Raw genomic sequence first — 16,282 nt, 5'->3', positions numbered from 1 at the left:
TACTGAATGGAAGACCTGGTGCACAGTGGAGCTAAATTACAGAATGGGTGCATGGCGACAGTAAATGGGAGAATTAGAGTAGCGCACCCTTAAATTGTAGAATCGGGGTTGGGCATCAGTAAATGGAAGGATTAGTACAGGGATATGAATAAATGGGAGATTTGGTGGGTTTCAATAAATGGGAGATTCTGTGCACAGTGCCCTTACATTGGAAAACTGGTGGGAGTGTCGATATATTAGAAAATTGGAGCAGAGCATGTCTAAATTGGGGAATAGGGGCCATGGAATCAATAAAAAGAAATGTTGGAAGCATCGGTAAATTGGAGAGTCAGGTCAGTACATCACTAAATGAACAAATATAATCAGCAGGGCATCCGTACGTTGGAAATGTGTATCAGGGAACAACTAAATTGAAGGAATTGTTGCAGAACAACAATAATTGGAGAATTCATGCAGGTGCCGTTAAATTCTAAGTGGGAGGACTGGGGCAGGATAACCTCAATGGGTGAGTTGGTGAAATTAACAAGGTAAAAACAATGACTGCAGATGCTGAAAATTAAATACTGGATTAGTGGTGCTGGAAGAGCACAGCAGTTCAGGCAGCATCCAACGAGCAGCGAAATCAACGTTTCGGGCAAAGGCCCTTCCTGATGAAGGGAAGGAAAGCACTAATTACAGCCTTAGAGATGTACAGCACGGAAACAGACCCCTCAGTCCAACCTGTCTCCGCCTAAATTTAATAATTCTGGAAGCTGTACACTAAATTGAAGAGTCATTGCAATAAAATACTAAATGGATAAATTTCGCAAGGGCTTATCGAAATGTGAGAATTTTCAACAGGACATCAGATAATGGGTGAATTAGTGCAGTTCAGTGCTAATTGGGTGAGTTATGCTGCGTTGCACTAAATGGTAGAATTGAGACAGGACATGACCTTTTGGGAGATTTAGAGTAGCGCACCCCTAAATTGGGCGAGAGCATCAGTCAGTATGAGGATTGGTGTAAGGCAACACTGAGTGGAGAACTTGTTCAGGACTTCAGGAATTGGGGAAAATGGTGCTAAGCAACACTGAATTGGAGAATTGGTGTGGGGTATCAGTAAATGAGAGACCTGGTGCAGGGTGCTGATAACTTCGAGAATTGGAGCAAATGGGAGAACACGGGCAGCGAATCAGTAAATAGGACAGATGTTGCAAAGGATTAGTGGTCCAGATTCAATACAGTGCACACGAAATGGGGGAGTTGGTGCAGTTCAACAGGATAGGGAAGATATGTGTCAGGTTGGTAATTTGGAGATTTGATGCAGGGATCGCAAGATCAGAGAATTCTGGCAGCGAACTACTAAATGGGAGAATTGTTGCAGGGAAATACTGAATGGATGAACTGGAGCACAGTGGAGCTAAATGACAGAATGGGTGTATGGCACCAGGAAATGGGAGAATGAGGGTAGCGCACCCTTTAATAGTCGAATCGGGCTCGGGGACCAGTAAATAGAAGAATTAGTACAGGGGTATGAGTAACTGGGAGATTTGGTGGGAATCAATAAATGGGTGACTCAGTGCAGAGTGACATTACATTGGAAAATTGGTGGGAGTGCCAACATATTTTCTATAACACAGGAGGAAGCAGTGACTCTGCTCCAGCTCCTTTATTTTCTATAACACAGGAGGAAGCAGTGACGCTGCTCCAGCTCCTTTATTTTCTATAATACAGGAGGAAGCAGTGACGCTGCTCCAGCTTCTTTAATTTCTATAATACAGGAGGAAGCAGTGACGCTGCTCCAGCTCCTTTATTTTCTATAATACAGGAGGAAGCAGTGACTATGCTCCAGCTACTTTATTTTCTATAATACAGGAGGAAGCAGTGACGCTGCTCAAGCTCCTTTATTTTCTATAATACAGGAGGAAGCAGTGACGCTGCTCCAGCTCCTTTATTTTCTATAATACAGGAGGAAGCAGTGACGCTGCTCCAGCTCCTTTATTTTCTTTCATACAGGAGGAAGCAGTGACGCTGCTCCAGCTCCTTTATTTTCTATAATACAGGAGGAAGCAGTGACGCTGCTCCAGCTCCTTTATTTTCTATAATACAGGAGGAAGCAGAGACGCTGCTCCAGCTCCTTTATTTTCTATACTACAGGAGGAAGCAGAGACGCTGCTCCAGCTCCTTTATTTTCTATAATACAGGAGGAAGCAGTGACGCTGATCCAGCTCCTTTATTTTCTATAATACAGGAGGAAGCAGAGACGCTGCTCCAGCTCCTTTATTTTCTATAATACAGGAGGAAGCAGTGACACTGCTCCGGCTCCTTTATTTTCTATAATACAGGAGGAAGCAGTGACGCTGCTCCAGCTCCTTTATTTTCTATAATACAGGAGGAAGCGGTGACGCTGCTCCAGCTCCTTTATTTTCTATAATACAGGAGGAAGCAGAGACGCTGCTACAGCTCCTTTATTTTCTATAATACAGGAGGAAGCAGTGACGCTGCTCCATCTCCTTTATTTTCTATAATACAGGAGGAAGCAGTGACGCTGCTCCAGCTCCTTTATTTTCTATAATACAGGAGGAAGCAGTGACACTGCTCCAGCTCCTTTATTTTCTATAATACAGGAGGAAGCTGTGACGCTGCTCTAGCTCCTTTATTTTCTATAATACATGAGGAAGCAGAGACGCTGCTCCAGCTCCTTTATTTTCTATAAAACGGACGGAAGCAGTGACGCTGTTCCAGCTCCTTTATTTTCTATAATACAGGAGGAAGCAGAGACGCTGCTCCAGCTCCTTTACTTTCTATAATACAGGAGGAAGCAGTTACGCTGCTCCAGCTCCTTTATTTTCTATAATACAGGAGGAAGCAGTGACGGTGCTCCAGCTCCTTTATTTTCTATAATACAGGAGGAAGCAGTGACGCTGCTCCAGCTCCTTTACTTTCTATAATACAGGAGGAAGCAGTGACGCTGCTCCAGCTCCTTTATTTTCTATAATACAGGAGGAAGCAGTGATGCTGCTCCAGCTCCTTTATTTTCTATAATACAGGAGGAAGCAGAGACGCTGCTCCAGCTCCTTTACTTTCTATAATACAGGAGGAAGCGGTGACGCTGCTCTAGCTCCTTTATTTTCTATAATACAGGAGGAAGCAGTGACGCGGCTCCAGCTCCTTTATTTTTCTGTAATACAGGAGGAAGCAGTGACGCTGCTCCAGCTCCTTTATTTTCTATAATACAGGAGGAAGCAGTGACGCTGCTCCAGCTCCTTTATTTTCTATAATACAGGAGGAAGCAGGGACGCTGCTCCAGCTCCTTTATTTTCTTTCATACAGGAGGAAGCAGTGACGCTGCTCCAGCTCCTTTATTTTCTTTAATACAGGAGGAAGCAGAGACGCTGCTCTAGCTCCTTTATTTTCTATAATACTGGAGGAAGCAGAGACGCTGCTCCAGCTCTTTTATTTTCTATAATACAGGAGGAAGCAGAGACGCTGCTCCAGCTCCTTTATTTTCTATAATACAGGAGGAAGCAGAGACGCTGCTCCAGCTCCTTTATTTTCTATAATACAGGAGGAAGCAGAGACGCTGCTCCAGCTCCTTTATTTTTGATAATACAGGAGGAAGCGGAGACGCTGCTCCAGCTCCTTTATTTTCTATAATACAGGAGGAAGCAGTGACGCTGCTCCAGCTCCTTTATTTTCTATAATACAGGAGGAAGCAGTGACGCTGCTCCAGCTCCTTTATTTTCTATAATACAGGAGGAAGCAGTGACGCTGCTCCAGCTCCTTTATTTTCTATAATACAGGAGGAATCAGTGACGCTGCTCCGGCTCCTTTATTTTCTATAATACAGGAGGAAGCAGTGACTCTGCTCCAGATCCTTTATTTTCTATAATACAGGAGGAAGCAGTGACGCTGCTCCAGCTCCTTTATTTTCAATAATACAGGAAGAAGCTGTGACGCTGCTCTAGCTCCTTTATTTTCTATAATACATGAGGAAGCAGAGACGCTGCTCCAGCTCCTTTATTTTCTATAAAACAGACGGAAGCAGTGACGCTGTTCCAGCTCCTTTATTTTCTATAATACAGGAGGAAGCAGAGACGCTGCTCCAGCTCCTTTATTTGGTGGAAACAATAAATAGGTCTATTTCCATGCTGTACATCTCTATGTCTCTATTTAAAAGGCATCTGGATGGAATGTAGTCAGGGATTGTTTGGAGGGGTAAGGAACAAATGTTGGCTCATATAGCTAATTAATATCGGTTATCTGGTCAGCAGGGACGAGGTGGAATGGAGAGCCTGTTTCTGTGCTCGGCACCTCCGAAATCCTGATAAAGGGCTTTTGCCCGAAACGTGTATTTTCCTGCCCCTCGGATGCTGCCTGACCTGAAGTGCTTTTCCAGCACCACTCTGATCTAATCTCTGAAATGCACTTCTCATTCAGGCGACTTCTACTGCCTACAAAAAATCCACAAAGACAACACACCCGGATCTCCCATCATATTAGGCAATGGGACCCGATGTGGGAACCACACTGCCGATGTCAAATACATCTTGAAAGCCATGAGGCAGGGGTACCCCCAGCTTCTGCCACGACAGAACATTGGGACACAGGCAGATTTCAACCTCACACCTTCAAGGCTCAATCTGAGCTGAGGGGGCACCTATCGTTAAAGATTTACCTGAGAATTTAACTATTTTTACGTACGGTTTACATATGAAAGAACAAAATCTAACATGGTATTTCTAAAAGTATACAGACTGAACAGACAATCCACTTCAGTTTTAAATATTTTATTTCAGTGCCATCACCCTGTAATCTTTTACGATAAATTCTGTGTGGTATGATGTTATGCCCCACAACCACCTGATGAAGGAACAGCGCTCCAAAAGCTGGTACTATCAAATAAACCTGTTGGACTATAACCTGATGTTGTGTGATTATTTAATTTTGTCCACCCCAGTCCAACACCGGCACCTCCAAATCTTTACTCCATATTGTTTACACTAACTCACACCCTGTTCAGGTCAGTTTAGCACAATGACCCTGTTCCTCTTTTTGTGAGGTTCCCTGTGTATATTAACAGGGTTAATGGGCCCTGAGAGGATGAATACATTCTCTTTATCCTGTCAGTTTAAACAGTTGAACATATCAGTTTGAAGCCAATGGAAGAGGAGATTGTCTTTTTCTGTACAATTTCAGTGCAGAACGTTCAGCCATAAACTGTCTTTGCAAAAGTGGGTTTGAGTGCAATTCTCACTGAGCAACATTAATGCAGCAAAAACACAATTCCCAGTTCCTGTTAACAATTGGTGAAGGAACTGGGATGAGAAAACCACTTGTGGTGTGGTGCCGTGGCTCAGTTCGTGAACTTACCCACATCATAAACAGCCCACCAAGATTTCACATCGTAGTGGTGCCTGAGTATTTTACCAAATACATGGTTGTTTCAAAATCTCCCAAGTCAGTGTTGCTCATCAGTCAACCATGCGTCCTGTTTGAGTGTCAGCCTATTTTGGTGATCCTGATCTGCTCCCTGGTTTAGTTCCTCCAGTGGATATTGTTTCTTCCGAACTATTAATTCAATCTGGAGTTTCCTTCCTGTGTTTGACAAGAACTTCTGCTTCTCCTCCTCCTTTATTACGCCTCGTTCATTTCCAGTTTGTTGGGAATAACGAGGTGAGCCAGGAGACATGGCAGACTCGCCGGTGAATGTTGCAGTAATGGCGCAGACACCAAGAGCTGTTCACCCTAATTCTCTGCTGTCAACATTCATTCATTCCACACCAACAGGAAATACTTCATTGTTCTCCTGTCGTTGTGGTTTGCACTGTGATTGCGGTTTCTTTTCTTGTGGATTATGAAGTTTATTTAGAACTCGAAAGGATCGTAATATTTGGAGGAAGGAATGACTCCTCACCTCAGGAATAAGTGCCAGACACATTATTCGGAGTATGTGAGCCCAATCCCACACATGCTACCGAGGGGGCAGAAAGCCTGTTAGCTGGTCCACTCTCAATTTGTCTCCGAATATCAGACTTTTCAAAGAGCAGAAATGGGAAATGAGGAATATGGGGCAGACCGAGAGTCCGAGAATGTGAAAGAGGGTCAGGTACATTCACAGAGAAAGAAAGAAAGATGGAGACGCATATTGAGGGAGATACTGAAAGGACCAATTCTCCAATCGACATGGCTGCTGACTGACAGAAACAAATAGGAATAAAAAGGTAACTATTAAGCACAGCCTTTCACCAGCTCCGGGTAACGGAAGGATTCTTACAGCCAACCACGTCATTTTGAATTTTCAACATTGACGGTTGTAAGTTAATGAAAGATTTTGGTAAATATCCTGACTGGGATAACTGATCATTTTACCAAAAATATAATACAGAAATGTCGAAGTAACCTCGCTCTGCTGATATGAACCATTAACTCTGTTTCTCTCCACTGTCCTACTGAGTTTTTCTATCAAATCTTGGTTTTGGTTCGGATTTCAAACATCTGCAGTTCTTTGTTTCATGTTATTCTTAACAACGTTTGAGACAAAACCAATGACCTGACGGCCACAGAAAATCGGTCAGAAATACTGTTAGCAAGATATCTTTGCAGAACATATCGCCCATTCCCTGACCAGGAATCACCCTTTCCCCTTCAGATAGTGCACCAACTCCTAACCGTGAGATTAACAGGGAAGGAGACAGAAACTGTCGCATTTATTCTCAATGAAACCACTTATGCATTTCATTTTGGATCATTTTCGCTGCACATTAGTTTCTCGTTGTCTTTGAGGTTTTTTTAACACAGTCGGAAAATACCATTCGGCCCATCGTGCAGTATGGATCATCAGATAGCCATCTGTTTTCGATCCAGTGTCCAGCTTTGGCACGATACCTTGTGTGTTCTGATGTTTTCAACGCAAAATTCAGAAAAGATTATCCCTGTGATCTTAAACGAGACACCAATGGGAGTGAGTTCTACACCGTCATACCGAAGTGAAATCCCGTCATATTTTCACCCATAGATTGAGTCACAGACACACACTCCCGGAGGTGGGGGGTGGGGGGAGTGCAGAGGTTTCGGGATTATACCAGCTCCTTGTGCTTCAGTACCGCTCTCCACCAACTTAAGACACCCCCTCCACCAAACACACACACACACGTTTCTCCGACAAAAGGCAGCTTTAGGTGTAACTAAAGCCAGTTTTACAGACAATGAGAGACGTTGCGATGAGCTGGAATTTAAAATGGACAATTGCCTCACATGCAACTTTCAAATTTGAAAAAACACTGATCCAAAGTCTACAGCTCCTCAAAATCTGTCGCACATTGAGGTACAATACTCACAAATTCGGGACCCACTGATCCAATCCCTGCAGTACATTGCACACAAATCAGGAAGGATTCGATTCACCAAAAGTCAGAGCCATTATCCATGATGTCAGTGTCCCAGCGGCAGCCGGAGGTCCGACAGGGAGTCGATATGAAATGGAAACATGGACATCGGGGGAAACAGTATTCACAAGGTGAACAATCAGTAAAAATAATTATCGTCACTGTTTCCCATCGGATGTCCCACTCCGTGAAGCAATGTCTTTCAATGCCCAAGGAAACATATTTACCCTCAGGTCCCTGCTTCAGTGTCGCCTGCGCCTCTGCTGGAAGTTGCCAACATTTTATTCACAGTCACTCCGCGATTTTTTGATTCACTCCAGTGAAATATCTTTTCATACCTTGCGTCATGGCCTCTTCCCGTCAAGATCCTGAACCAGTCCAGCGAGAAACCTCTGTTGATTTGAATCCCGGGATGGAGAATCAGACGAGATGAACAGTGCTTTTTATTGGTGGAACCCCTTCACTTCAACCTCACGCCTCAAAACGGGTCTCTGCCCGCGTCAACCTGTTCTGTACATTCCTGCATTACACCGACTGACCAACATCAGATTCCCACAGCTCCACTTTCTTTATTTTGAAACCCAAGGCGATAATATGAAGCATTTGCAAAATTGAAGAGAGAAACTTTGTTGCCGAAGGTGGTTATGAAGGGATGGACAGGCACAAGGGTGTGTACAATTCAGGTCGCTTTGGATACTGTCAGCATTACCGGGGGCCCGTGCTGTGGAGTCAAAGTTTGTATCGTCCAGACATGGATACAGTTCCCATTCAGGGAATGAAGGTTTAATTCTCTTCATGTGAATTGTCTGAATGAAAACGCATTCCCCGTTCCACACAGAAGACAGACCGGGATCACTCCAGAATCAGCCCAGTGATTACTTGAACCATGTAGAAGGACAATGACAGTGGACAGATACGATAGTGACCCCTTCAAATCTCCCTCCAATCATCTCACCTTCCTGAGTTGGGAATATGTTGGTGTTCCTTCAGTGTCTCTGGGTGTAAATCCAGGAAATCCCGCACTTGCAGCATAATGGCTGTACCTCCGTGTGAAGGAGTTCAATGGTTCACAAAAGCAACTCATATCCTCCATCTCTGGGGGATTTAGGGATGGACAGCGAGTCCTATTCCATTGAGTCATATCTTTATCCCAGGAATGCGTTTCTAACAGTGGTAGGTTCCAATCGGACACCTTCAGGAGATCGGTAGTAAGTTGAGAAGTGGAGCAGGGAAGTGAAATTGACGTGAATGACAATGATGACTGGGAGGCATGAGGCAGGAAGGGAGTCTGGATCTGGTGGTGCAAGGCTCAGTGTCGCTGCTAATGGGTCAGCCTTTACTGCAAACTGTTTACATTGGCTCACACACCATTCCTGGGCAATTCATGGCAATGACACTGTTCCTCTTCGTGTGAGATTACCACTGTGTGTATTAAATCCATCAATACTCCCCAAGAGAATGAACAACTTCCCCTTTGTCCTGTTTTTTAAACAGATACAAATATCTGTTTGAAGCCAATGTAAGAGAAGATTGCCCTTTTATGTGCCTTTGCATTGAAGAATGTTCAATCGTGAAATGTCTGGTTTTGCAACAGTGGGGTTTGATTGTAAATCACACTGAGTAATATTGATACAGAAATGTATTTCCGAGTTACTGTGGTCATGTGGTTAAGGAACTGCACATATGGCCGTCCCTTAGTTATTTCAAACCCCTCCTTGGGAAGCAGCTGACCATAGGGTCCAATCCCAGCTGCGCCCTCTTGTTGTATTGAAGGCCCGTAGGTTCACCTTTTATTAAGGGTCGTGTTACTGATGAAGGGACTCAGCATCCTGTTTGAGTTCGAGCCTGTTATGGTTTGGTAAACCCACTCCTTTTTCCTGGTTTAGTTCCAGCAGTGCATGTTATCCTTCCTAACCAATACACCAACCTGGAGTTTCTTGCCGCTGTTCCAAAAGCACTCCTTCCTCTCCTCCACTTTTATTCTCTCTCCTTCATTCCAAGTTTGGTGGGAATAACGAGGTGAGGCAGGAGACACTGCAGAAAGGCCGTGGATGTTGTGGTTATGGCACAGAAACCACGGGTGGATCACCCTCATTCTCTGCTGTCGCCATTCATTCATTTTACAGCATCATTAACGCCTCCATATTCTCCTTTGTTGTAGTTTATCTTCTATTGGATAAGGAATGTAACTTTAATTTCGAAAGGGTTACAATATTTTGAGGAAGAACTGGCTCCTTATATCACATCCAAGTGGCAGACGTATTATCCGTAGAGTGTGAGCCAAGTTTTCCAGTCTCCTGCCAGGTTCCAGAAAACCTCTCAGCAGCTCCATTCTCAAACTATCCCTGATCGTCAGGCTTTTCATAGAGTAGGAATGGGAAATGAGGGATATTGGCAAATAAAGGGTCAAAGAATATGATAAAGGGTGAGGTAGATACACAGAGATAAAGACAGAAAATTAGAGACTCATCTTGAGGGAGACCCTGAAAGAATCAGATCTCGGGTCGACATGGCTGCTAACTGGCAAAAAACAAATAGATTTTGATAACTATCCTCATTCGACCGATAAAACTGACCATTATCCCGACATTGTGGTCTAGAAATGAAGAACTAATCTGATTCTGTCATTGTGAATCATTGTCTCTGTTTCTCCTCACAGATGTTGCCAGGACTATTCAGTTTACACGTCAATTCTTGTTTTTGGTTCAGATTTCCAACATCTGCATCTCTTGGTTTTCTGTTCAACTTTAAAACGGTTGGCACAAAACCGATGTTCGGCCAGCTTTGGAAAAGTGGTCAGAAATATTCTTACCACGATGTGTGTGCAGAACAAAGCACGCATTCCTTGACCGGGGATAGAACCCGTGTCACGGCGGCGAGAGAGCCAAATGCTGGCTACTAGACGACAAGGGAAGGCAGAAGGCGGCCTTGCATTTATTCAGAATGAAAACACTTTTGCCTTTTCATTTCTGATCAGTCTTGCTGCAGATTAGGTCCTCCTTGCCTTCTGCTTTCACAGAGTGGGAAGAGACCGTTCGGCCCATCGTACATTGCAGCTCGTCGGACATCCATGTATTCCAGTCCCAGTTTCTAGTTTTGGCTCAAAATATTATCCAAAAGCAACATTTAATTTGAATACACACTGATCCAATCACTGCAGCTCGAAAGAACCTAAGAAAATAGCAACTGACAACATGCAATTGGCTGAACTAACACGTTGCACTCGAGACATGCAGGATGTAAAACTACAATCGCCTGATTCAAAGTCAGATGTTTTATCTATTGCTTCACTAGCCGGATGCACACACGCACACGCTGGACACCTTTCCATATGTGATGTAAACATGGAGATCTGGGAAACAACATTCATAAGGTGATCAACCAGCAAAGATAATCCACTTTGTGTAACAGGGCCTTTCAATGGCAAAGCAAATACATTTGTCCTCAGGTACCTGCTTCTGTGTCGCCTGTTCTTCTGCTGGACGTCTCCAGCATTTTATTCACAGTCATTACGCTATCTTATGATGCACTCTACTGGAATGTACTTTCATACTTGGATTTAGTGTCACTTCCAGTAAAGGTCCTGAACAAATTCAGCGAGAATCCTCTGGTCATTTCCGACAAGGAATTTGGAATCAGACGATTTGAATCAAGGCTTTATTTGTGCCCCCCCCCCCCCATCACCGCAGATCAACGCCTCAAAACGAGCCGCTGTTAGTATCAAACTGTTCTGTACCTTCCTGCAGTAAATCAGGTTAGCACAGCTCCACTTTCTTCACATTGAAACCAGGGCGGCAATATGAATAGTTTGGAAACTTAGAGAGAGAAACATTGCTGCTGAAGAAGATGATGACGTGAAGATCATACACAGAGTCTGGACAGATCAGGTCACAAGTGTTACTGTCAGCTGCAGTAGGGTCACTGGTTCGGAGTCTGAGTTTGTAATGCCCAGACCGGGATACAATTCCCAGTCAGGAAATGAAGATATATTTCTCTTCTTGTGAATTATCTTATTGAAAACTAACTCCTGCTTCCTCACAGAACACAGACCCAGACCAACCCAGTGATTGTTTGCATCTATCTAGAAGGACAATAGCAACAGACACACGAGAGAACTGTAACCACAAATCACCCATCTCGGATCTCACCTTTCTGAGTTGGAAATATCTCGCTGCTCCGACAGTGCTTTTGGTTCTAGATCCTGGAATGGAATTGAATGGCGTCCTACGCCACGAATGAGTTTCGAACAGGGTGGTTAGATTCCCTATCGCTTGGAAACAGGCCCATCGGCCCCACACTATCCCTCCAGAGAGTAACCCACACAGACCCAATTCCTTTTGGCTAATGCACCAAACAATTTTGGCAATTATGCTTAGGAGGTCTACTCTCAAACTATCTCCGAATGTCAGACTTTTCACACAGCAGAAATGGAAAATAAGGGATATTGATAGACAGAGAGTGGGGGCATGTGGAAGAGAGTGAGGTTGATACGCAGAGGAAATGATAGACGAGTAGAGACGCGTATTGAGGGCGAGCCTGAAAATAGAAACTTTCCATTTAAAATGGGTGCTCACTGACAGAAAGGGGAATAAAAAAGAACAATTGAAGGCCAGCGTTTCACCAGCTCAAGGCAACGGAATAGAAACTCTCCATTTAAAATGGGTGCTCACTGACAGAAAGGGGAATAAAAAAGAACAATTGAAGGCCAGCGTTTCAGCAGCTCAAGGCAACGGAATCAGCATTACAACCAGAAAAGTCGGTTGACATTCAGAAAGTTGACATTTCGCGACTAATGTAATATTCTGATAAATATGCTGATTTGCTAAGTAAAACAGACAATTACTCTAGCATTAAAACAATAAAATGCATAACTAGTCTGGTTCTGTCAATCTGAAACATTAAACCTGTTTCTCTCCACAGATGCTGCCACGTTGGTACATGATGGGTATTGGGTGTTGTGTTCTGGGGAGTTTTGTCTGAGTGAGGCTGTCGGTTTATGTGTCTGTTGTAACCCAGTGTGTTCAGAGGAGTCTGACTGTCAGTTCCCAGCAATTTATTTTAATAAAGGGGAGTATGCTTTTCAAATTGCCTCGTTGTGAACTTCGTGTGTGCCAGACATCTGGGAATGAAATCGGGGGGATATCCATTCTTGGCAAAGATATTGTGTGACAGTCCCGAATTGTCACGGACCAGCTGTCCCGAGTAGTAATCCGTCCAGACGGCAAGGTTTGGTGAGAACTGCACAATTGTAATATGACAGGGCTAACAGAAGGCAGAGAGAGAATTTCTAGAAGCAGGGCACTCATCCGCGGATTCCATCAATAAACAGATTCATCTGGACCCAGTCTGTAACCCCAAAAACCGGAAGGAGCGGGAATGAAACCAAATCAATTCCAACTGCCCCAGGACAGCAGCGCTTCACAACAGACTCTGCAGCCCTGAGGATGTCACCCAGAAATGTGAGGAAAATGCTGCAAACCATCTTCCCAGCTCCGCCAAACACGCTGCAGTATGTTTGGAAGCACGGTTTGGAATTGTCTCGCTGCCGTTTGTGTGAGCAGTACATGACATAGACGAATCGCACTCCCTCAAGGTCAGCATGCCAGTGTGTCTGCCAATGGTTCCGCCTTTTCTGTTTTGCTTCTGTTCCACGCTAAGAGCTGTCAGTTTTTGGATTCGCTGGAGTGCTGAGGGGGTAACACAATTTGTGTGGTATTTTTCTTCAGCCAAACTCCACTCTCCCGGAAAAATAGCCAAACGCGCTGAGTAACAAATAGCAAGCGTTTTTTTTTTATCAAATGGTCTATTCAAGCTGGTGTCAGCTTTTGGAGCGTCTCAGAGTTGCCAAGCACGGAAACAGACCCTGCTATCTAACTTGCCACTGCTAAACAGATAACCGAAATTAATCTAACCAATATTTGCCAAAATTTGTCCCTTATCTCTCCGAACCCTTTCAGCTGCCTTTGAAATGTTGTGAGCGCACCAGTCTCTGCCCCTAAATATGACAATTCATTCTGTACACACGGAAATTTCTGTGTTCAACACAAGTGTCCCTCACATCCCCTTTAAATATTACTGTTCTCACATTAAACCAATGTTATCTCGCATTGAACTCAAGTACCTTGTGAAAAATTACTCCCTGACTCTTTTCTCTGTCCGTCTCCCTCATGTCCTTATAAAATTCTGTAAGGCCATTCCTCAGCCCTGAATCTCCAGGGAAAACTGCCAAAGCCAATTCAGCTTCGTGCTATTGTCCAAACAGTGCAAACCTTGCAAACCCTTTCAAATACTTTCGAAATTGTTCCACGTTCGTTACTGAATGCGCGATCTGTCAGTGCCTGAAGTGAAGCGATGCTGAAACGCTAGTAATGAGATTTTGGCGGTCTGCGCCTCTGTGGTACTGTGGCCGAGTGGTCTAAGGCGCTGGATTTAAGCTCCAGTCTCTAACGAGTCGTGGGTTCGGATCCCACCGCTACCAGCGGTTGCTCCACTGCAAACAGCTGAACAAAGCAGAACCTCTGTAGGCTGTCTGCGTTTTCGTTGTTGTGTTTGCCGCTGCTCAGGTCAACTGAGTCTGAAAACAGTGTGAGTCCTTGCTGTCGGACTCTCCTCAACCCCTCTGCTTTCGGACATCTGCATGGCCAGTTTCTGTGTATCAAATTGTCACTGCATTTGGCTGGAAGCTTGGTGGTTCGAGCCCGCCCTTAGCACCGAACCACAATTATTTCAGTCCAAGCATTGAGACCACAAGAACTCACCCGAGTCTGCAGCTGGATGTGGCCCCAATCTCTCCAAGGCCCCGCTGCCAACAGAAAGCGGCTACTGCAGCTTCAATCAGCGGCTTCCTGCTCAGCCCTGGGACACAGCACCTGGAAAATCCTTCCCCAGGAACGGCTCTTCCCGTGTGAAAGGGACAACCATTCCACTTTAAATTGGACACGGCTTCAGAGGATTGTTCCTGTTCTTGGAACGTTTCATAAACAAAACTCCTGTCTCGCAAATAAGGAGGGGGAAAAGTTGTTGGCAGGAAGAATAGAGAAAGTGTTGACTGTGAGGACTCTGTCTCGTCAGCAGATAGGATTCCATCTTATGGGCAAGTGGAGACAGCTTTCACTCAGAAACCGAGGTGTGATCAAACACAGTCGGATCGACGTGTCCAAACCAACCCCTACACTGGGTTGCAATACTGCAAGTGGAGCAGAGAGCTGGATTTCTTTAAAGGAGGGAAAGGGCCCATCGTGAGGCTGGAACCTACGGCCCTGAGATGAAGCATCTTATGCTCTACCGACTAAAGTAGCTGGGCCTGGCTCACGATTGATGAGTGTGTGATTTCATACTGAGCATATTTCACCCGGCATTGCAATTTGCAAGGATCCAGTTCATTCCTCCCAATCACAAATGTCATCATTCACACTTTCCATTTCTCAGCTATTATTCCTTCAGAACATTATTATCTATTTAACACTTGTCTCTGGATTTAAGACTCAATATAAATATTTTCATATTTTTATCCTCATCTTTATGTCTCTGGAGTGATTCCCAGTCTCTCTGGCAGACGGTAAATCAATTGGGAAATTCCCGAAGGAAACCCAATCATTCCAGTTTCGAGTGTAAGGAATCCTATCTGCTGACGAGACAGAGTCCTCACAGTCAACACTTTCTCTATTCTTCCTGCCAACAACTTTTCCCACTTCTTATTTGCGAGACAGGAGTTTTGTTTATGAAACGTTCCAAGCACAGGAACAATCCTCTGAAGCCGTGTCCAATTTAAAGTGGAATGGTTGTCCCTTTCACACGGGAAGAGCCGTTCCTGGGGAAGGATTTTCCATGTGCTGTGTCCCAGGGCTGAGCAGGAAGCCGCTGATTGAAGCTGCAGTAGCCGCTTTCTGTTGGCAGCGGGGCCTTGGAGAGATTGGGGCCACATCCAGCTGCAGACTCGGGTGGGTTCTCGTGGTTGCAGTGTCGGGACATGGTTGGTCTCAATGATTGAACTGAAATAATTGAGGCTCGGTGCAAAGGTCGGGCTCGAACCACCAAACTTTCAGACAAATGAGCTGACTATTTGAGACACAGAAACTGGCCATGCAGATCTCCGAAAGCAGAGGGATTGATCAGAGTCCGACAGCAAGGACTCACACTGTTTTCAGAGTCAGTCCGGAGCAGCTGCAAACACATAGGGCGTGCTCAGCTTCTGCTTATGTTCAACTGGGCAGTAGAACATCAGTTATCTTGGTAGCGGTGGGATTCGAACCCACGACTCGATAGAGACTGGAGCTTAAATCCAGCGCCTGACACCACTCGGCCACGCAACCTTACAGATTACAGAAACAGAATGTCAAAATTGTCATTACTAGTGTTTCAGCATCGCTTCACTTCAGGCACTAACAGATCGCGCATTGAATAATGAACGTGGTGCAATTTCGAAAGTATTTGAAAGGGTTTCCAAGGTTTGCACTGTTTGGACAATAGCACGAAGCTGAATAGACTTCGACAGTTTTCCCTGGAGCTTCAGGTCTGAGGAATGGCCTTACACAATTTTATAAAGTCATGAGGCAGACGGACAGAGAAAAGAGTCAGGGAGTAATTTTTCACAAGGCACATGAGTTCAAAGCGAGATAACATTGGTTAAATGTGAGAACAGTAATATTTAAAGGGGATGTGAGGGACAGTTGTTTTACACACAGCCATTTCCGTGTGTACAGAATGAATTGTCATATTTAATGTCAGAGACTGGTGCGCTCACAACATTTCAAAGACAACTGAAAGGATTCGGAGAGATAAGGGACAAAATTTGGCAAATATTGGTTAGATTAATTTCGGTTATCTGTTTAGCAGTGGCAAGTTAGATAGCAGGGTCTGTTTCCGTGCTTGGCAACTCTGAGACGCTCCAGAAGCTGACACCAGCTTGAATAGAC

At 44.6% G+C, this 16,282-nt stretch overlaps 2 non-coding genes across 2 annotated transcripts; one reads left to right on the top strand and one right to left on the bottom strand.

Moving 5' to 3' along the window:
* The first annotated feature begins 13,763 nt into the window (after positions 1-13,763).
* trnal-uaa (transfer RNA leucine (anticodon UAA)) lies at positions 13,764-13,845 on the top strand. The gene has a single exon. It is a non-coding gene; the product is annotated as a tRNA-Leu (tRNA).
* Positions 13,846-15,597: 1,752 nt separating this feature from the next.
* On the bottom strand, positions 15,598-15,679 carry trnal-uaa (transfer RNA leucine (anticodon UAA)). Its single transcript has one exon. It is a non-coding gene; the product is annotated as a tRNA-Leu (tRNA).
* Between the last annotated feature and the right edge of the window lie 603 nt (positions 15,680-16,282).

The sequence above is a fragment of the Chiloscyllium punctatum genome, chromosome 21 (assembly GCF_047496795.1).
Source record: "Chiloscyllium punctatum isolate Juve2018m chromosome 21, sChiPun1.3, whole genome shotgun sequence".
Classification (NCBI taxonomy): domain Eukaryota; kingdom Metazoa; phylum Chordata; class Chondrichthyes; order Orectolobiformes; family Hemiscylliidae; genus Chiloscyllium; species Chiloscyllium punctatum.
Note: the sequence above shows the minus strand (reverse complement) of the source record. Positions and strands in the feature narration are given on the sequence as shown.